General features: G+C 43.8%; 1 non-coding gene across 1 annotated transcript; it reads left to right on the plus strand.

Moving 5' to 3' along the window:
- Positions 1-15,517: 15,517 nt before the first annotated feature.
- Positions 15,518-15,592, plus strand: Trnat-ugu. The gene has a single exon. It is a non-coding gene; the product is annotated as a tRNA-Thr (tRNA).
- Positions 15,593-22,591: the final 6,999 nt, after the last annotated feature.

Here is a 22,591-nt window from a genome sequence, read left to right on the forward strand (position 1 = left end):
CTCCTTTCAAGACACTATCCGTTCCGTTCAACTGCTCTTGCAAGTCCTTTGCTGTCTCTGACAGAATTACAATGTCATCGGCGAACCTCAAAGTTTTTATTTCTTCCCCATGGATTTTAATACCTACTCCGAATTTTTCCTTTGTTTCCTTCACTGCTTGCTCAATATACAGATCGAATAACATTGGGGAGAGGCTACAACCCTGTTTCACTCCCTTCCCAACCACTGCTTCCCTTTCAGGCCCCTCGACTCTCATAACTGCCATCTGGTTTCTGTACAAATTGTAAATAGCCTTTTGCTCCCTGTATTTTACCCCTGCCACCTTCAGAATTTGAAAGAGAGTATTCCAGTCAACATTGTCAAAAGCGTTCTCTAAGTCTACAAATGCTAGTAACGTAGGTTTGCCTTTCCTTAATCTAGCTTCTAAGATAAGTCGTAGGATCAGTATTGCCTCACATGTTCCAATATTTCTACGGAATCCAAACTGATCTTCCCCGAGGTTGGCTTCTACCAGTTTTTCCATTCGTCTGTAAAGAATTCGCGTTAGTATTTTGCAGCTGTGACTTATTAAACTGATAGTTCGGTAATTTTCACATCTGTCAACACCTGCTTTCTTTGGGATTGAAATTATTATATTCTTCTTGACGTCTGAGGGTATTTCGCCTGTCTCATACATCTTGCTCACCAGATGGTAGAGTTTTGTCGGGACTGGCTCTCCCAAGGCCGTCAGTAGTTCTAATGGAATGTTGTCTACTCCCGGGGCCTTGTTTCGACTCAGGTCTTTCAGTGCTCTGTCAAACTCTTCACGCAGTATCGTATCTCCCATTTCATCTTCATCTACATCCTTTTCCATTTCCATAACATTGTCCTCAAGTACATCGCCCTTGTATAGACCCTCTATTTACTCCTTCTATCTTTCTGCTTTCCGTTCTTTGCTTAGAACTGGGTTTCCATCTGAGCTCTTGATATTCATACACGTGGTTCTCTTTTCTCCAAAGGTCTCTTTAATTTTCCTGTAGGCAGTATCTATCTTACCCCTAGTGAGATAAGCCTCTACATCCTTACATTTGTCCTCTAGCCATCCCTGCTTAACCATTTTGCACGTCCTGTCGATCTCATTTTTGAGACGTTTGTATTGCGTTTTGCCTGCTTCATTTACTGCATTTTTATATTTTCTCCTTTCATCAATTAAATTCAATATCTCTCAAAGCTACCCATTCATCTTCTACTGTATTTCTTTCCCCCATTCCTGTCTATTGTTCCTTTATGCTCTCCCTGAAACTCTGTACAACCTCTGGTTCTTTCAGTTTATCCAGGTCCCATCTCCTTAAATTCCCACCTTTTTAGAGTTTCTTCAGTTTTAATCTACAGTTCATAACCAATAGATTGTGGTCAGAGTCCACATCTGCCCCTGGAAACGTCTTACAATTTTAAGCCTGGTTCCTAAATCTCTGTCTTACCATTATATAATCTATCTGAAACCTGTCGGTATCTCCAGGCTTCTTCCATGTATACATCCTTCTTTTATGATTCTTGAACCAAGTGTTAGCTATGATTAAGTTGTGCTATGTGCAAAATTCTACCAGGCGGCTTCCTCTTTCATTTCTTAGCCCCAATCCATAATCACCTACTATGTTTCCTTCTCTCCCTTTTCCTACTACCGAATTCCAGTCACCCATGATTATTAAATTTTCGTCTCCCTTCACTATCTGAATAATTTCTTTTATTTCCTCATACATTTCTTCAGTTTCTTCGTCATCTGCAGAGCTAGTTGGTATATAAACTTGTGCTACTGTAGTAGGCGTGGGCTTTGTGTCTATCTTGGTCACAATAAGGCGTTCACTATGCTGTTTGTAGTAGCCTACCCGCACTACTATTTTTTTATTCATTGTTAAACCGACTCCTGCATTGCCCCTATTTGATTTTGTATTTATAACCCTGTATTCGCCGGCCCAAAAGTCTTGTTTCTCCTGCCACCGAACTTCACTAATTCCTGCTATATCTAACTTTAACCTATCCATTTCCCTTTTTAAATTTTCTAACCTACCTGCCCGATTAAGGGATCTGACATTCCACGCTCCGATCCGTAGAACGCCAGTTTTCTTTCTGCTGATAACGACGTCCTCCTTAGTCCCCGCCCGGAGATCCGGAATATTTTACCCAAGAGGACGCCATCATCATTTAGCCATACAGTAAAGCTGCATGCCCTCGGGAAAAATTTGACAGAACCAAATGAAAATAAATTCAAGTCAAATCACTGACAAATGCTTGCACAAGCCTCCCTATTCTTGGTACACTCGCTCAAGCATACGCACGCTTGAACGCTTGCACAAGCAAGCATAATCGAAATTCGATCAAGCACCCAGCTGCTTGTACAGTCCTGCCGCTTGCACACATTTATTCTACGCAGTCTCAAGCATGCATGGGCGATCACGCTTGCGCAAGCCTGCTTTTCAAGAATGCAATTTACAGCCACAAAGCTAACATGCCATATTTGATCGTTTTCATATTTATGCTTGTATTTTACGAAAATATGTAGTTTCGTGATGCACTGGATTAAAGATCTCTCCTAAGTGCATTGTTTTGAATATGGCTTATAATGATACCATGATAATATGTATGATTTTGGTGTATTAAGGTTTTGACATATCACAAATGATTGATTTATGTGGCGACAGTATATGACCTTCTATTATTTGACGTATGAATAATATTTGTGTGTGTGTAAGCAAGTATTGTTAAATTATTGAAAGGCGTTCTGTGGTTTCACAGCAGTTCACAGTATTCTAAAAAAAATACTGGCAGTATAATCAGATAACCAGATTCTAGTACTGGTAACCTCAATGCTGATTAAACACTTGCCCAGCAGATTTGAAAAACGAAATAATAAGGTTTCTGGTGGCAGTATTATTTCAGACTGACTGCAACTTTTAAAAAAGGCAATCAACTATATTACACTGTCTTTTATAGTCTGATCAGAATTACTTGGTGGTTGACACTTCAAGCATTGGGGCTGGTTTCTTCCAATCAGAGAGCTAAACGTCATGCCCGAACCGTTCATTGTTGCCAAACTGCTACAAAAATTGGTCATTTTATTTCAAATTCCTTGCCCGGCATTTTTTCTTGATGTGTCTGAATCCCGAATCATGGCTCTGGCACTTTCATTTCGTATATCATCACACATAATAACCGCATCAAAAACAACTTACACACATAAGGATGTTAATGAAACGCACACGTTTCATAACAGCACTAACTAAACACTACTCGACACTTCCACACAAGATGCGATTCAGAGTCACATATGCGGGTATCATAATCACACATATCGGCTTACATTAGATAAAAATTCGTACGACATTGCGTGAAACCGTCTTTTTGACTGGATGATCGTAGGGAAAAATCTAACAACTTGACTGGTTGTAGTACCTTAGCGCAATGGTTAACGTAGTTAACGTCCCATGTTGAAGGTTGTAGGTTCGAATAAGTTTCGAATGAGTTTGATTATCATTTTTATTCAATTAAGTGGTTTAAATGCAATTTTTTATTTCCAATTCTTTTGCGAAGTTATTTTCACCATCGTATTGACTTTTTTATTCTTTTTTCGTCTGGAATCTGCCTGTGTCGTTTATCATCTGCATCCAAGTGCCAACGAGGACTGCTCATCAGCTAGTAACGCGGCAGCTCATGTAGCCGGTGAGAGGATGGTTTCAGGTAACCAACGATAGCAAGAAATTACGGTTTGCTTTTAACGCTGAATTTAACTTGTTCTGTCTTGAGTTTGCTCATAGAGATTAACTTTAATAACTGTGAACAAAATGATTGTGATTTTAGTTCTGATGCAGATTGTTGATCACGGCTTTCTCAGGTACATTACACATCACGAAGTTATCGTTAGTTTAGGACATGTATTTGAATTCAGGGCTACAAAACGCGTCTCCCGCCGCAGTTTATTCACTTGTTACTTAAAATTAGCTGTGAACAGAGCATCTCGCATTTCTGACATACCTTGCGACGGGCACTTCCAACATTTGCTGCACGTTACACATTAAAAGCATTTGTGAAGTGAGTTGCCCCGTTTGTGTGTTATCTATAACCGAGTGGTAGCCTGTGGCGCACGGGACTGCTCAGCCTGTGGCCCGGGTTCGATCCTCACTACCGACCCATTTCCAATTCTTGTATCGCTCCCTTGTTCGGTTTTAGGAAACCAAACGAAGAATACGTTCAGGGACATCGTCTGTGGCAGGCCGCTTGTCTTTGCACAGGCAACGGGCTAATTTGCTAACTTCAATGTTATTAACTTGGAAACAACGCAACGTATCGATTTTTTTTTTTCTTAACAGTTATTTCTCAGCAGAACCTGCACCACCCTTACAAGCTTCTCAGGCTGTTCCTCACCATCCTGTACAATGGTCTGTAATACTTTTTCGGGCATTACAGAAGCTACTTTTACGTCTGAAGATTTCTCTCCTTTTAGAGCGACATGCTGTGTTCTACTTGATAACTCTACAATTCAGTCACAGAGCTGATCTGATAGTCCCTAAGATGGTATTTTGTTCGTTAGGCGCCGGTGTGGAACTATATCAAATGCCTTCCGAAATTCAAGGAACATTACATCAACCTGGGAGCCGATATCCGCTGCCTTCTATGTTTATGGACGAATATAGCGAGCTGAGTTTCACAGCAACTTTGTCGATGGACTTCATATTGATTTCTTCAAGGAGATTCTTTTTGTCACCAGAAAGATCATAATATGCCAGCAAAAAAGGTGCAACATACTTACGTCAGCGATATAGGTCTATAGCTGTGTGCATCTGATCAACGAGTCTTCTGGAAAACAGGAATGACCTGTGCATTTTTCCAATCACTTGGAATGCATCATTGCTCCGACGATCTCCGATAGAGTGCTGCTTGAAGAGGAGTAAATTATTTCTGATATGTTATTTACAATAGAGTAGTATAGAGTAGTAAAGCTATCAAACCAAGTCCAGTCGCCTCTCCTTTGTTGAACGATTGTAGTCGATTTTTTGTCTCACCTTTTTTGTCTTACCTCGATATAAGATATTTCAGTATTCGTGCAAGCTAGATTTTCCCCAGTGACACAATTTCTGAAAACGCAAATTAGTATTTCGGGCTCCTCTCTGTCAACCTAGTTTCCGGTGTCATATGGTCACTGAGTGACTGTACATACACTCCTGGAAATGGAAAAAAGAACACATTGACACCGGTGTGTCAGACCCACCATACTTGCTCCGGACACTGCGAGAGGGCTGTACAAGCAATGATCACACGCACGGCACAGCGGACACACCAGGAACCGCGGTGTTGGCCGTCGAATGGTGCTAGCTGCGCAGCATTTGTGCACCGCCGCCGTCAGTGTCAGCCAGTTTGCCGTGGCATACGGAGCTCCATCGCAGTCTTTAACACTGGTAGCATGCCGCGACAGCGTGGACGTGAACCGTATGTGCAGTTGACGGACTTTGAGCGAGGGCGTATAGTGGGCATGCGGGAGGCAGGGTGGACGTACCGCCGAATGGCTCAACACGTGGGGCGTGAGGTCTCCACAGTACATCGATGTTGTCGCCAGTGGTCGGCGGAAGGTGCACGTGCCCGTCGACCTGGGACCAGACCGCAGCGACGCACGGATGCACGCCAAGACCGTAGGATCCTACGCAGTGCCGTAGGGGACCGCACCGCCACTTCCCAGCAAATTAGGGACACTGTTGCTCCTGGGGTATCGGCGAGGACCATTCGCAACCGTCTCCATGAAGCTGGGCTACGGTCCCGCACACCGTTAGGCCGTCTTCCGCTCACGCCCCAACATCGTGCAGCCCGCCTCCAGTGGTGTCGCGACAGGCGTGAATGGAGGGACGAATGGAGACGTGTCGTCTTCAGCGATGAGAGTCGCTTCTGCCTTGGTGCCAATGATGGTCGTATGCGTGTTTGGCGCCGTGCAGGTGAGCGCCACAATCAGGACTGCATACGACCGAGGCACACAGGGCCAACACCCGGCATCATGGTGTGGGGAGCGATCTCCTACACTGGCCGTACACCACTGGTGATCGTCGAGGGGACACTGAATAGTGCACGGTACATCCAAACCGTCATCGAACCCATCGTTCTACCATTCCTAGACCGGCAAGGGAACTTGCTGTTCCAACAGGACAATGCACGTCCGCATGTATCCCGTGCCACCCAACGTGCTCTAGAAGGTGTAAGTAAACTACCCTGGCCAGCAAGATCTCCGGATCTGTCCCCCATTGAGCATGTTTGGGACTGGATGAAGCGTCGTCTCACGCGGTCTGCACGTCCAGCACGAACGCTGGTCCAACTGAGGCGCCAGGTGGAAATGGCATGGCAAGCCGTTCCACAGGACTACATCCAGCATCTCTACGATCGTCTCCATGGGAGAATAGCAGCCTGCATTGCTGCGAAAGGTGGATATACACTGTACTAGTGCCGACATTGTGCATGCTCTGTTGCTTGTGTCTATGTGCCTGTGGTTCTGTCAGTGTGATCATGTGATGTATCTGACCCCATGAATGTGTCAATAAAGTTTCCCCTTCCTGGGACAATGAATTCACGGTGTTCTTATTTCAATTTCCAGGAGTGTATTTGAACCGTTTACTGACGTCATGTAGGACCAAATTTCTTAGATTTTCAGTCAGATGAACGGACATAATTTTACTTCAGAATTCGTTGAACGCTTCACACATGTACACTACTGGCCATTAAAATTGCTACACCAAGAATAAATGCAGATGGTAAACGGGTATTCATTGGACAAATATATTATACTAGAACTGACATGTGATTACATTTTCACGCAGTTTGGGTGCACAGATTTTGAGAAATCAGAACCCAGAACAACCACCTCTGGTCGTAATAACGGCCTTGATACGCCTGACCATTGAGTCAAACAGAGCTTGGATAGCGTGTACAGGTACAGCTGCCCATGCAGCTTCAACACGATACCACAGTTCATCAAGAGTAGTGACTGGCGTATTGTGAGGAGCCAGTTGCTGGGCCACCACTGACCAGACGTTTTCAATTGGTGAGAGATCTGGAGAATGTGCTGGCCAGGGCAGCAGTCGAACATTTTCTGTATCCAGAAAGGACCGTACAGGACCTGCAACATGCGGTCGTGCATTATCCTGCTGAAATGTAGGGTTTCACAGGGATCGAATGAAGGGTAGAGCCACGGGTCGTAACACATCTGAAATGTAACGTCCACTTTTCAAAGTGCCGTCAATGCGAACAAGAGGTGACCAGGACGTGTAACCAACCATCACGCCGGGTGATACACCAGTATGGCAATGACGAATACACGCTTCCAATGTGTGTTCACCGCGATGTCGCCAAACACGGATGCGACCATCATGATGCTGTAAACAGAACCTGGATTCATCCGAAAAAATGACGTTTTGCCATTCGTGTACCCAGGTTCGTCGTTGAGTACACCATCGCAGGCGCTCCTGTTTGTGATGCAGCGTCAGGGGTAACCGCAGCCATGGTCTCCGAGCTGATAGTCCATGCTGCTGCAAACGTCGTCGAACTATTCGTGCAGATGGTTGTTGTCTTCCAAACGTCCCCATCTGTTGACTCAGGGATCGAGATGTGGCTGCACTATCCGTTACAGTCATACGGATAAGATGCCTGTCATCTCGACTGCTAGTGATACGAGGCCATTGGGATCCAGCACGGCGTTCCGTATTACCCTCCTGAACCCACCGAATCCATATTCTGCTAACAGTCATTGGATCTCGACCAACGCGAGCAGCAATGTCGCGATACGATAAACCGCAATCGCGATAGGCTACAATCCGACCTTTATCAAAGTCGGAAACGTGATGGTACGCATTTCTTCTCCTTACACGAAGCATCACAACAACGTTTCACCAGTCAACGCCGGCCAACTCCTGTTTGTGTATGAGAAACCGGTTGGAAACTTTCCTCGTGTCAGCACGTTGTAGGTGTCGCCTCCGGCGCCAACCTTGTGTGAAAACTTTGGAAAGCTAATCATTTGCGTATCATAGCGTCTTCTTCCTGTAGGTTAAATTTCGCGTCTGTAGCACGTCATTTTCGTGGTGTAGCAATTTTAATGGCCAGTAGTGTATATCCCTCGGCTCTTTGTGGCTTCGTTTTGTTTTGTTTGTCTACTAGGCTTTGACTACGTTTAAAGTTTTTACCCTATGCTTCCGGAGTACTCTATAACGTGACAGCGGAACCACGAGGCGTCTTTTCCATCCAGCACAACTTTGTTAAGGATGTACCTTGTAAACAAGTTTGTGTGATACTCCTGAATTTTGTTCGTTTAAAAATGGCTCTGAGCACTATGGGACTTAACATCTATGGTCATCAGTCCCCTAGAACTACTTAAACCTAACTAACCTAAGGACAGCACACAACACCCAGCCATCACGAGGCAGAGAAAATCCCTGACCCCGCCGGGAATCGAACCCGGGAACCCGGGCGTGGTGTTCGTTTACTTTCCAAATCTTCGGTCTCTATGAATGTTTGATGTTGACTGCTCATTTAATCTGAGATCTATTTCTTGTTGTGTTCACTAAGCAGAAATAGCCTCCCATCTTTTTTTTACGTGCCTACTGGCAGCCTTAGTCAGTGGTGCTCTAATGGTCGGATGCTCAGTGATTCGAAGTTCTGCGTAAACTGAATGGAAAAGCGCGATCCTGTTTGTGACCGGGAGATTTAAGACGTTACCCTATCGAGAACATTTTGTGACTGTTTAAGGTAATTTTCGGATAAGGCATTTAGACCAATTCATCTCATGAATCCCTTTCCATACCACTCTCCCAGATCACTTGAATCTCCCAGACTGCAGCTGGTAAGCTGAAATCTCTCTTATTACCGTAGCTTGACCAGGAAATTTACGCGTATCTTTCTCCAAGTTTTCTACGAAATTTTTTGCCGCTATAAGAAATTGGATCTGTAGAAGCACCCACATTTCGAGGGCTTCCTCAAAGTTACATCACCATATCACGAAAGTGGGGTGACCACGACACTGAGGAAGATGTTCTCGGGCTGTTCGGTCTACCTGTGCAGTCAGTTCCAGCCCCGTATGTTGGATGACCCATTTTCATGAGTGTTTGTGACAGTCTTGTAATATCACTCTTTTCCTCAGAGTAATGTATCATGCCCGTATATGTGTTTTAGGGGATGAATGTCTGTGCAGTGTAGTGTTGTGTTTGTGTTGTTTTTGATAATCATGTAAACAAAAGAAGGGGGCAAGGTGGAACTCAGTTCTTGCACAGAGCATACGCATCTTGCATAACACCAACACTTCAAAGTCCCAATCCGTGGGTGGATCGTTATGTATAGAGTCACGTTGTTGACACCATAGGACGAGCTTTGTGATGTAATCGAGAGTACAGAATATTGGTCATGGTCGTCTGTTAAATGTAAATGTAAATGTCGTGTGACTAGGTGCATGTCTTTCGATTTGACGCTACTCCGGCGACTTGCGCGTCGAGGTCGTCTGTTGTGGACATTATACTCTGATCATAAGAATAAACATGAAGTAAACATTACATCAAGCATCCTTCTGCGTTTGCTTGAATCTCATTGGATTTCGTCTCACGTGGAGCGGAAGCCAAGCTGTGATCAGTACAGTTAAGTACGATCATAAGGATACGTTATATGCTGTATTGCACGCACATTGCGTGATAATGCGGGACAACAACTTTACCGGAGCATTAAACTTGGACGGTACTGGCCAGCCGGCGATCCAACTAACATGCAATGATGTGAGCAGTTGCAGTTCCGACGTAAAACGAGACGAGCAAAGAAACAATACAGCTTCGAATGTCATTTAATTCTTAAAGAGAATGAAATAATATTCAGCAAAACTCCAGACTACCGCGCGCTTCTTAAATGACCAGATTGAAAGCATAAAACGCTCTCGTTCTCACCTGACGTAGTATTCTAATTACAAACAAGAGTCATGAAAATTCCTCAGTTAAACACAGAGTAATTTTTCAGAGTGAACTACGTGCAATGAAAAAGCATACTGCAGGGATTGAAATCTCTGTACTGTTTAATACTGAAGGTATTGATTACAGTTAAATGTTTGATAATCTCTTAGCTCCTTCTTATCCGAATCCGAGGAATAGGCCCTACATTTCAGTTGTGGAATTGTCATCTGGTACGTTGATAACGAGTCTGTCAACAACGGAGTCCACGAAGCCAACCAGGCGCCGCATTTTCTTCTCTTCTTTTATGACGTACCTATCTATATCCCTCCAGCGTTCGGCAGTGACGTGTGAAAAAGCTGTGTGCGTTCGTTCCCGTACCTCTGGCAGTGAAACAAACAGTCTTGTTATTTCTCGAGCCAAATCCCTCATCTTGGCTCCAGATCAGTTTCGTTTGGTTCATATCATAATGGTACAGTGGCAAACGTAAAAATGCAGCGTATGCTGTATTCGAGGCTGTCAAAATGATTGTTTTTCATATTTCTACGACACCTATCTACATTTGTATTTCCTTCAGAAATTAAATTGTTGTTTTATTAATTTAAGCAATCTTTATTAACAGTCTTTTATAAAATATCGATAAGTAAGGATTTATATTTGAAATGAAAACATGAATTTTGCGTGCTATATATAATAAGAAAAAAAGAAGACTTGCATTATTTGTGAGAAATAATGATGAATTTTACAAATACAAGATGTAGATATTTCAGATTGAATGAGAAAAAAAATGACTCAGGCAACACTTTTTTATAACAATACGTAAACTTTTTTATTTCATTATTTATAAAATAAGTATAAGGTACGTTTTTGAATTCCATTACATTTCGTTTTCAATTTCCCTTTTACACAGTTTTTGTTTCAAAGTCATCATTGTGTATAGAGTTAGTTTTTTTCATTTCTAGGACATTGTCCTCTTTTCATTTAACTTTTAATAGAAGTAGTCTTTGTTTTTATGCATTTGCCATGATGGTTGACTTGACCATTTTTACTTTTAAATGAGCTTTTTCTGGGCAATGATAAATGTGAACAAATTTTCTACTACACACATCAAAAAAAGCTTGCGTCATCTCAGTTCCCAGAACTTCTGAAGATTGTTGACTGTGGATATTGTATCACAGACGTAGTCCCTTTGACTGTTCAGAGATGTCGCTAAACCCGCCCAAAGATGTAAACAACCATGCATGAGCAGCCCCAATTAGACGGAGGGAGTCCGACAGCCGATGAGTTCCAGTCATTCCACCAGGAAAGAGGTACACGGCTCGTGTTGTCTGTAGTTCAACCATACCTAGACTGTCAATACCGCGGTTCGATCGCGTCCGCCTTGTTATTTTGTGCCAGGAAGGGCTCTCAACACGGGAAGTGCCCAGGCGTCTCGGAGTGAACCAAAGCGATGTTATTCGGGCATGGAGGAGATACAAAGAGACAGGAACTGTCGATGACATTCCTCGCTCAGGCCGCCCAAGGGTTACTACTGCAGTGGATGACCGCTACCTACGGATTATGGCTTGGTGGAGCCCTGACAGCAATGCCACCATGTTGAATAATGCTTTTCGTGCAGCCGCAGGACGTCGTGTTACAACTAAAACTGTGCCTAATAGACTGCATGATGCGCTACTTCATTCCCGACGTCCATGGTGAGGTCTGTCTTTGCAACCACGACACCATGTAGGTGTAGATGGGCCCAACAACATGCTGATTGGACCGTTCAGAATTGGCATCACATTCTCTTCACCACTGAGTGCAGCATATGCCTTCAACCAGACAATCGTTGGAGACGTCTTTGGAGGCAACTCGGTCAGGCTGAACGGCTCAGACACACTTTCCAGCGAGTGCAGCAAGGTGGAGGTTCCCTGTTGTGTTGGGGTGGCATTATGTGGGGCCGATGTACGCCACTGATGGTCATGGAAGGCGCCATAATGACTGTACGTGAATGCCACCCTCCGACCGATAGTGCAACCATATGGGCAGCTTATTGCCGAGGCATGTGTCTTCATGGACGACAATTCGCGCCCCCATAGTGCACATCTTGTGAATGACTTCCTTCAGGATAATGACATCGCTCGACTAGAGTGGCCAGCATGTTCTCCAGACACGAACCCTATCGATCGTGCCTTGAATAGATTGAAAAGGGCTGTTTATGGACGATGTGGCCCACCAAACACTCTGAGTGATCTACGCCGAATCGCTGTTGAGGAGTGGGACAATCTGGACCAACTGTGCCTTGATGAACTTGTGAATAGTATGCTATGACGAATACAGCCATGCATCAGTGCAAGAGGACGTCCTGCTGCGTATTAGAGGTACCGGTGTGTACAGTAATCTCGACCACCACCTCTGAATGTCTCGCTGTATGGTGGTACAACACGCAATGTGTGGTTGTCATGACCGATAAAAAGGTCGAAAATGATGTTTGTTGATCTCTATTCTAATTTTCTGTACAGATTCCGGAACTCTCGGAACAGAGGTGATGCAAAACTTTTTTTGATGTGTGTGTATTAGAAAACGCAGATTTGATTATGGACTTGTAATTGACTTTTTTTTTTCAAGTTAAAAAAGGGTAGTATTTGTGTTGTTTGTGTGCATCTGGTGAATGAGCTCGTATTTTTCGGCGGAATGGGGGAAATGCTTGCTCTTTGATTTCACTTGTTATTAACTAATCCAGTGGCGAGGGCATTGATAAAACACTGAACACAAACAACACGGCACTCAACACTGAAGGAAAACTTCACTGATGCACTTTGTCGGTTTTGCTGGGACGGCTGGTGGGCGGGGGGGAGGGGGGGCTGCAGAGGTGGGGGGGAGGCTGCAGCGGTGGGGGGGGGGGGGGGGGGCGTTGCCTTGGGCCGCCGTCCTCCCTCAAGCTGGGCTCCGTCCACGGTGGTCGGGCAGGCGGTGACGTCAGGGCTCTCTGAAACGCTGCATAGGGCGATTACGAAAATTCTGTTTTGTGCTTTTTGGATCTCATGGCTTTATTGTTTGCCTCCCATAAGTGCGAGAGGTATCCGATAACGTCTTTTTGGTTCTGTTCTATTACTGCATACACTGTTTGGCCCAAATCCATGTGGTGGTTTGTTTCTTTGATCTGGGGAATGATTTTATGTCTGAGACGGTTAATAATTCGATGTTTATCGGTTCTGGTGTACTTCTGTTTTTCTGTGCCAACATAGTTTTGCACACCTCTAATATTTGTTTACTTTTTCCACATTGGAAACCATGTTCCCAGGTGTCGTTTGGATTACAAATGTGACATTTTCGTGATAGTATGAGGTGAATTGCTGTTAAACTTTCATTTGTAGGTACAGTGTTGTTGATCTGGCATTCGTACTGAGTGCACCTTAGTGTAGATTGAGCTATACTTGTCTCCAATAGTGCTCGGGTTTCTTTAATTCTATCTTGTCCCGTTGCTCCTCTCCTCTCAATTCTGCAAACAGCTTCTTGGTCGTTCTCGTTCTTGGATCTTCTGCTGTGTCTAATACTCAACCTTTTTGTACAAAGTATTCTCTCAGTTGTTTTAGTTTGTAGGGTATGGTTATGTTCACTGGTGCTTTCTCTGAGGCTGGCCGGTACGTATTTATCAGAGCGGCTGTCAGGCTGTTTTGGTTGTTCCCTGCTATGGTGTTCAAGCGGTGTATCAGCAGTGCAGCGTATTTTCTCTCGACGTCGTGGTTGCGTACCGTGCACGTGGAGCGCTGCACTTTGAATATTTTCCGACGCCAGAGGAGGTAATGTATTGCTACTTCAGTGGATCTTGCTATTTCCTTTGAGGGGTGGGGCACCTGCGAGAGGACCCATACTTTAGACAGAAGTTGCTCGTTAATGAGAATCGCCTTCTGGAATAGGTCCAGCTCTCTGTGGTCATTCGTTCTGGCGAGACCTCTAATTGTTTGCAACACTTCCCTCCAATTTTGTGCCATCATTTTCGTCAGGCACGAGTGTAGTTTCAGTCCTAGGCCCTTATGCATTTCGACAACTTTGTACCAGGTACTTCTCTCGTGTAGCTTTTCGCTGCCAATCGGTAATAGGGCAGTCTCGTTTTTAAATGCTATTGCTGGCTTTCTCGGCGTGGTCCATTGACGGACTCTTCTCAGGTGATCAGCCGAGTGGTGGTGTCGTCTTGTCGCAACGTTTCGGTGAGTTTCGCACCCATCATTCTCAAACGAGAATGATGGTTACAAAACTCACCGAAATGTTGCGACATGGCAACGCCACCACTCGGCTAATCATCGGAGAAGAGTTAATCAAATTTTTGTTCTTCTTTATTTTGGCTCCTGCTGATTGTCCGAATGGCTGAAGGAAGTAGTTTGTTTTGTTGAGGTCATCTTTGTCTCCCATAAGGAAACCGTCGTCGTCAGTGTAAACATTCCATTTTAGCATAGTGCGACGTGATTCCTGCTGTGGTGTCGTCCATTTTTCTTAGCACAAGGCCCAGTGCGATGGTGGACAAACTCATCGAGAGGGCGGCATCCTTGCCTTACGATCTCTGTATTGGTTGGGTTTGAACCAACGAACCCTGAACTGCAGTAAGTTGTCAATCTACTACGCTACCAATTGCGCTATACATCCAATGTGTATTTATGTCTCAAGTGTAGCTATACAGTCCCTCGGAAAACTTCAAAACTGATTATCTCCGGAAATTTGTGAAAAATGTTATGAACAAACTATTTATCGGCACGTTTTAACCGTGTTTTACTACGGTACAGGAAGGTGCCTCAGCCATTTTCATACTGCCTGTTAACAGCGCGACAATCAGATCACAAAAGTGCAGAGGCCATGAATGAAAATAATTTTTGAAATAAAAACTATGTAGCTAAAGTGTGATTAAGAAAAATGTTGGTTGCTGTTAATACATTTGAATATCTTAAAGTTGTATTTAACGTAACTTAGTAATAAAACACTTGTGGAAAATGAAAAAAGAACACTTTGACGCAAGTGACTAAAGAATGTCATACTTGCACAGGACACTACGAAAGGGCAGTTAACGCGATGATCAAATGCACAACGCTGCTTACAAACCAAGAGCCGCGTTATCAGTTGTGGAATAATCAAGCTTCGCAGCAGTTGTTCATCTCTAAAGCCAGTAGCAGCCAATTGTCTCTGACTGTAACACTGTTAGCATCCCACGACGGCGTGGACGTGAACCATTTGTGCAATTGACGGAGCTGGAACTGGTGCGGTCTGAGGGATGCTGGGTGGTTATACCACAGAATTGCACTACACGTGCGGCGAGAGGTCGTTCTAGACGGCTGCAGGTCATCAGTGGTGTCTGTTCTTTCGGACATGTCCGAAAGGACATACACCATATCCATATAAGTATATAGATCTGGCAACACCGACCATGTCCTTCTTCTTCTGTGCGGATGCACACATATTCCCCGAACACTTACGGGATTTGGTAAGAATGTCTTCCACGAGTAATGAGTGTGCTGGATTGAGACACTACGAATGTAGTTTGTGGACATACAAGGTGAGAATGTGGGTCTCGCGGGAGGCGTGAGCGAGATAGTCCCTGCAGTCGCTCTATCCTCTGTGCCCTCGGTGGCTCAGATGGATAGAGCGTCTGCCATGTAAGCAGGAGATCCCGGGTTTGAGTCCCGGTCAGGGCACATATTTTCACCTGTCCCCGTTGATATATATCAATGTCCATTTGCAGCTGAAGGTATTAATGTAATTCTAATTTCGTATTAGACACACCGTCGCTCCGGGTGTATCACCGAGGACCATTCACAACCATCTCCGTGAAGTAGGGCTACGATCCTGCATGCCTTAAGGCGTCTTCCACTCACAACCCAACATCGTGCAGCCCGTCTCCAGTTGTGTCGCGATAGGCGCTTATGGAAGGGCGAAAAAAGACTTATCTTCAAATGGGAGTCACTTCTGCCTTGGTGTCAATGATGATCATTTGCATGTGTGACATCATGCAGGTGAGTTCCAACCTCTGTAGTGTATATGAGAGTGGCATACAGGGACAACACATAATGTGCAGAGCCATATCATACAACGGCCATTCTATTGTGGTAATTGTAGAGGAAACACTGTTCAGTGTACGATTCATCCAAAACAGTATTCAACGGATGTGCTACCGTTCATGCACCAACAAGGTGTTGTGGTTTTCCAACATGACAATTCACAGCCACATGTAACCTGTGCCACCCAACTTGCTCTCCGAGGTGTAGGTCAATTACCCTAGCCAGCACGATCCCCATATCTGTCCCCCACAGAGCATGTTTGAGTGTGGATGTCATGTCATCTTGCACAGTCTGCAATATCGCCGGGTATCTGGCCTAATTGAGACACCAGATGGAAACTGTAATGCAGGCCATTCCGCAAGACTACTTTCGTCACGTGCACGATCGTGTCCATGGGAGAACTACAGCTTGCATTGCTGCAAAATGAGGATCTAGAGGCTACCAGCGCCGAAATTTTACACGCCCTGTCCAATGCGCTGAGACGTTTATGGGGCTGTCGTTGTGATTGTTTGTTGTATATGTCCTCAAGAGTGTGTCAACAAAATTTCCATCTGCTGAGTCGACGAATTCATGGTGTTCTTCTTCCACTTTCCAGTACTGTATATCTAATACGGAAGTAGGACCTACTTCCAAGAGCATAACAATACCACTGTGTGTGTGTGCTACATCTTCTGACCAATCATTGCGTTTGTGTTTGTTTACATAAGGTTTTTCCTTATGATGATCAGAGTATAGTACCTCCTCCCCCATTGCTAACCGCAGCCTGCAGTTCGAGCGAGATTGTGGCTCCACATTGCAGCGTCTTTTACGATGGTGGTTGCTGAACTCAGCATTAGGAGGAAGGAATTTATAGAATAATCGTCTGGCAGCACTGAAGGCAGAGAGAAAGAGAGCCGTTTTACTCTTGTTCATTACCAAGAATGACAGTGAGAAGGAACACTAATGCCGGATAGAGTGGCGAGATTGCCAAAGCTTAAATTAGGACGTGCGAAAACTTCAGGCAGAGGCGTAATAATAATGTGAAGAAACGTGAAGCTAGAAGCTGCATTCAGTTGGAGGGATTTGGTGGCGGGGCTCACCCAACTATTAGTCAAACGACATGTCATTGTAAAGCTTTACATATTTGTTAATAATTACCATTTTAGTCAGGAAAGGATAGGTATTGTACGGTTGAAGAACAGATTTTTTTTCTTTAGCGGAACAATATTTATCGATTCGGAGACAACTGAATGCCAGCTTGAATGCCAACAGTTTTCCTTCACCATATTAGGCACAGTAATGTGTTGTGTTTTTGGTATTACCGTATTTTTGTCCACTCTCTGTATATAACTATCCACTCAGCATTGACAGATATCGGGCGAGTCAAAGACATTGCACAGTAATGTAAAAAAACTGTAAAATGAAAACACTGTGAAATTTTATCACATGCTTAGATGGGCAGACGACGACAGAAGCTGAAAATCCGGGTTTTATTATTGTTCTGAAAATACGTTGTTAAAAATCAACCATTGGTGTGGATTTTTTTTTTTTCAAGAAAATGGACGATAATAGCCATTTTGTGAAATGTGCCTTGGGCAACAAAGAATATAAAAATTCAGGGAATACGACTTATTTAAGGGACTACTGAAAAAGAAAGCCTGGGGAAAAGCTAGAGAAGCTGTTTTTCATTTGAAACACCTGCTCAAAACAGCCGATGGTTTATCGATATATCAATCGTTTTAAGAAATAGTATCGATATAATCGGATATTAATAATTACCGATGTTGAAGGAAGACTAGTAGTAGTAGTGTTGTACACTGTTGTTAACAGACGAAATCCCAGCTGTTGACGTGGAGTGCTATTGTGCAAACATTCTCACAGACCAACGATGTCACAGCCGCAGGAAGTGAGCTGCTTTTTTGAAAGTTGGTAAGGGTATCACTAATGGCACTGTTATAACATGCAGAGTTCTCAGGAGCAAATGAATTAATTACTGAGTACAGAGACATGATTACACAGTGCATTTCATACCATATCATGCCAAGTCTCAGTTCAAAGCTGAATATACAACCCTCCGCAAATGTGTCCAAAGACAAAATCCACAAGCACTGCCAGAGTCATTGTAAATAAAATGTCGGTGGGTGTGAAGTAAGACAACCTTTGATGACACAAGAACCCATATTTAAAGCTGGGTTTCGGGCAGTGTTTGGTAGGCAGAATCTCAACGACCGTATGAAGTCAATGTGTAGGCCGCCTGTGTCGGGGTAGCGAGCTACCCACCTTGTCTCTCTGCCGTGCGGCAGCCTCCTCATGTGGTGCATTTCACAGGCTCCACGTCTGAATTCAGGCAGGGTGGGACATTGAACATGCTGGCCTCGCACTCCATATCAATGCCACTGTCTTATATACAAGTTGCTTATTGGTCTGTTGACTGTGCTGCGGGACTTCGAAGTCAAGACCAAATTTATATCTTTGACAACCTCCCGTCCCTCCTCCCCGTGAAGTCATTGTTGTGGTGATGACAGACTGATCTGTAGTGCCACTGGAGATCTAGGTTATGTTGGAAGGTGATAATTCTGTTAAGAGCTGGCGAAGCCAACTGATTTGAAAGCAGAAACTGATTGTGGTAACAAACTGACCGATAGCGCAGCCTGATGTTCACGTCGGCATCATACTGAAAAATATGAGGTTGGTCCAGTACATTACTATAAACCGAAGTCACTGCGCCAAATGCTGTGATATTCAGGTATTGCTTACTGTTATTCAGTCTTTGACTCCACCTCACAGTTTCAAGTGCCTCTTCCAACCTGAAATCCTAGGAATGACAAGTAGCAGATTTTCTCGTATATTTTTTGAGAGTATGAGCTTCATGCTGAGTTTTTGAATGAAGTCATACCACTTTAGGTTGTTAAATGTTATTTATTGTCATTGCTGTTCCGACACACCGTCACTGTCAAGCACAATATTTAACAGACTATGGCAGTACGACATAATTCAAAAATTACCAAGCCTGAGCACTTTGCATCTACATCTGTTACAGGGACATGAGCCATGAGGTACAGGGTTGGGAGCAGGGGTTGTGTGGGAATGGACAAGTGTGTGTGTGTATATATATATTGTGTAGGTTCAGTGGGCAACAGAATACCACAGTGTACAGGGTGGGAAGGATAGTGGGTTGGACATTTCTGGGCACAATGAGAGGCAGGCAGAACCCTAGCGGAGAATGCAATTCATTTGCTCCAGTTCTGGGTGGTACTGAGTCACAAGGGGATGCACTTCTGTGGGCAGATGGCAGGTCTCTGGGAGGTGAGTGGTGACTGGAGAGAGAGGGTGCAGGACATCTTTTTCTGTACAAGGTCGGGAGGGTAATTATGGTCTCTAGAGGCCTCAGTGAGACCCTTCGTGTATTTCAAGAGGGAATGCTCATCACTACAGATGCAATGGTCATGGGTGGCTGTATGGAAGGGTCTTCTTGATATGGAATGGGTGGCAGCTGTCAAAGTGGAGGTTGGTAGGTTTGATATGGACAGATATAACGACGTAGCCATCTTCTGGGCTGAGGTCAACATGGAGGAATACAGCTTGTTAGGTTGGGGAGGACCGGGTGAAGTGAATGGATGTCAAGGCCTTGAGGTTCTGGAGGAACATGGATAGGGTTTCCTCACCCTCAATTCAGATCATGAAGATGTCACCAATGAATCTGAACCAGGTGAGGAGTTTGGTATACTGGATGACTAAAAGGTTTCTTCTAAATGGCCCATGAATAGATTGGCATGAGATGGTGCCGTGCGGATGCCCATTGCTGTACCCCAGATTTGTTTGTAGGTGATGCCTTCAAAAGAGAAATAATTGTGGGTGAGGATGGAACTGGTCATGGGAACTAGGAAGGAGGTTGTAGGTTTGGGATCTGTCGGATATTGGCAAAGATACCGTTAAATAGTGGGAAGGCCATGGGCACTGGGGATATTAGTGTAAAAGGAAGTGGCGTCAATAGAGATGAGCAGGGCATTGTGTCGTAAAGGAACAGGAACTGTGAAGAATCAGTGGAGGAAATGGTTGGTTCTTATATACATTCCAATGAAGGTCTTTTTGGCCAAAAGCTTACTTCTTTGACAGTCGTTTTATTGTGCCTATCTGCATGTCAATATCTCTGCTACCTGATAAGTAGCAATATACCCTTTTCGTAATATGGTCATTATTCCATCCTGGATTTTCCATTTTCAGATGGTATTCCAAAGCTCTTAAATTCTGATTCTAATACTTGAGCTCCCATCTCTTCTATACCGACTCCTGCTTCTTCTTCTTCTTCTTCTTCTTCTTCCATCACATCATCAAACAAGTCTTCTCCCTCATATAGGCCTTCAATATACTATTTCCACCTATTCACTCTCTCCTCTACATTTAAGAGAGGATTTCCCTTTGCACTCTGTTTTGACTTTTCTATATGTTGAGTCAGTTCTTCCGACAATCACATCTTCACATTTTTTATGCAGCCATTTAATCTGAGCTACCTTGCACTTCCTATTTATTTCATTTGTAAGCGACTTACTTATTTCTGTGTTCATGAACATTTTTGTATTTCCTTCTTTCATTGATCAACTGTGTATTTGTTCTGTTACCCAGTTTCTTCCCTATTTGTATCTACTTTTTCTTTCCAAATTCTGTGACTACCCATTTTGGATGTGACCCTTCAACTGAACTGCCAACTGGGCTATTCATTATCACAGTATCTAAGCCCCAGAGAACTTCAGCCATATCTCTCCATTCCTTAGTACTTCCACATCCCACTTCTTTGGGCATTGATTCTTCCTGCCTAGTCTCTTTGAGTTCAGTGTTCTTTTCATCATTACTACATTGTGATCCAATTCTACATCTGCTCCTGGGTACGAGTTACAATCCAATATCTGATTTTCGAATCTCTGTGTAACCATTATGTAATCAAACCGGAACATTCCTGTACTTCCTGGCCTTATCAAGTAGATCTCCTCCTCTTATGGTTCTTGCACAGTGTATTCACTATTACTAGCTGAAATGTATCGTAGAACTCAAGTCTTTCTCCTATCTCATTCCTTTTGTCTAGCCCATAGTCTGCCATAACCGTATCTTCTACGAGCCGGCCGCGGTGGCCGTGCGGTTCTAGGTGCTGCAGTCCGGAACCACGAGACTGCTACGGTCGCAGGTTCGAATCCTGCCTCGGGCATGGATGTGTGTGATGTCCTTAGGTTAGTTAGGTTTAAGTAGTTCTAGGTTCTAGGGGACTGATGACCTAAGATGTTAAGTCCCATAGTGCTCAGAGCCATTTGAACCAACCCTATCTTCTACTCCTTCCCCTACAACTGCATTCCATTCCTCCATGACTATTAGGTTTTCTTCTTTACATACTGAATTACTCATTCAGTATCCTCATGGTACTTTATCTGTCGATCTTCAACTTGCAACGTAGGCATGTATACCTGAACTATCATTGTCGATGTTTGTTGTCGATTCTGATGAGGCTAACCTTATCACCGAACTGTTCACAGTAACCAACTCTCTGCCTTAACTTCCAATTCATAATGAATCCTACTCCAGCTACACAGTTTTCTCCTGCTGTTGATATTACCCTATACTCACCTGACCAGAAATCCATGTCTTCTTCCCATTTTACTCCAGGTTTATGCCAATGATATTGAAGAACAGGTAAACTCAGAACTAAGACGGCTCTTGGTGACAAACTAATTTAAAAGAAAGTAAACAACTTTGAAGACAGATTCTGGAGAAAGATCTATAAGCCATATGAACCTGGGCCCAGAGAAATGGGTTGTTGGCAAATGTGGGGATGAATTCTCTCATTAGATTCTGATATAGCAAGAGTGGTATAAGATACAAGTACAAGCCAATATCTGACATCATCTCAGTAGGCCAATAATGCCAATACCTGTCAGTCTGAGAAATTATGTTGGTGACTACAAAAGGAGAGACAGTAAATGAGGCACATAAATCTCTGTATAAGTGTATGAGGATTGTGAAGGGAGCAAGCTAGAGTCCAAAGCAGGAGGAGAGCCAACATGTCTCTTAAGAACCCAGTTGGAGTATGCTGCAAGGATATGTAATTCCCGGCAAAGATACCTATAAAATCAGATAAAAGGAGTGTAATGTAGGTCAGCCAGATACATAACAATAGAACAAGTAGTATTAATTGAAATGGGCAGGTATCACACAAAGAAGATCAAGACTTAGGCTTGTGGGAATTTAACAAGCATATGTGGGTGAAGGGGCATGGGAAGATACAGAACAAAGATTGTTTACTAGTGAGGCATGTAACACAAGGAAAGACCATCAGTACAAAATAAATGTGCCATCATGGAACAACAAAGCACATAAATGCTCTTATGTTGGCAGAGTAGAACAAATTACCAGGGGATATCCTCAAACCCATTCCTAGTACACATCACTAAATTTAAATACCTGGTACAACAGTGTCAAAACATGAAAGATTTGGGCTATTTATTGCAATACTTCTATCATCTGCAAATAAAACAAAATCTCCATCTGGCGATGCAACTCATCAGAAATCACCAAAGCATGCAAGAGAAAGCAATGGCATTAAGATGGACAACTGTGGGACACTACATGTAATTACCTCCTAAACTGATGACACACAGCTTAATTCACCGA

The sequence above is a fragment of the Schistocerca americana genome, chromosome 3 (assembly GCF_021461395.2).
Source record: "Schistocerca americana isolate TAMUIC-IGC-003095 chromosome 3, iqSchAmer2.1, whole genome shotgun sequence".
NCBI lineage: Eukaryota > Metazoa > Arthropoda > Insecta > Orthoptera > Acrididae > Schistocerca > Schistocerca americana.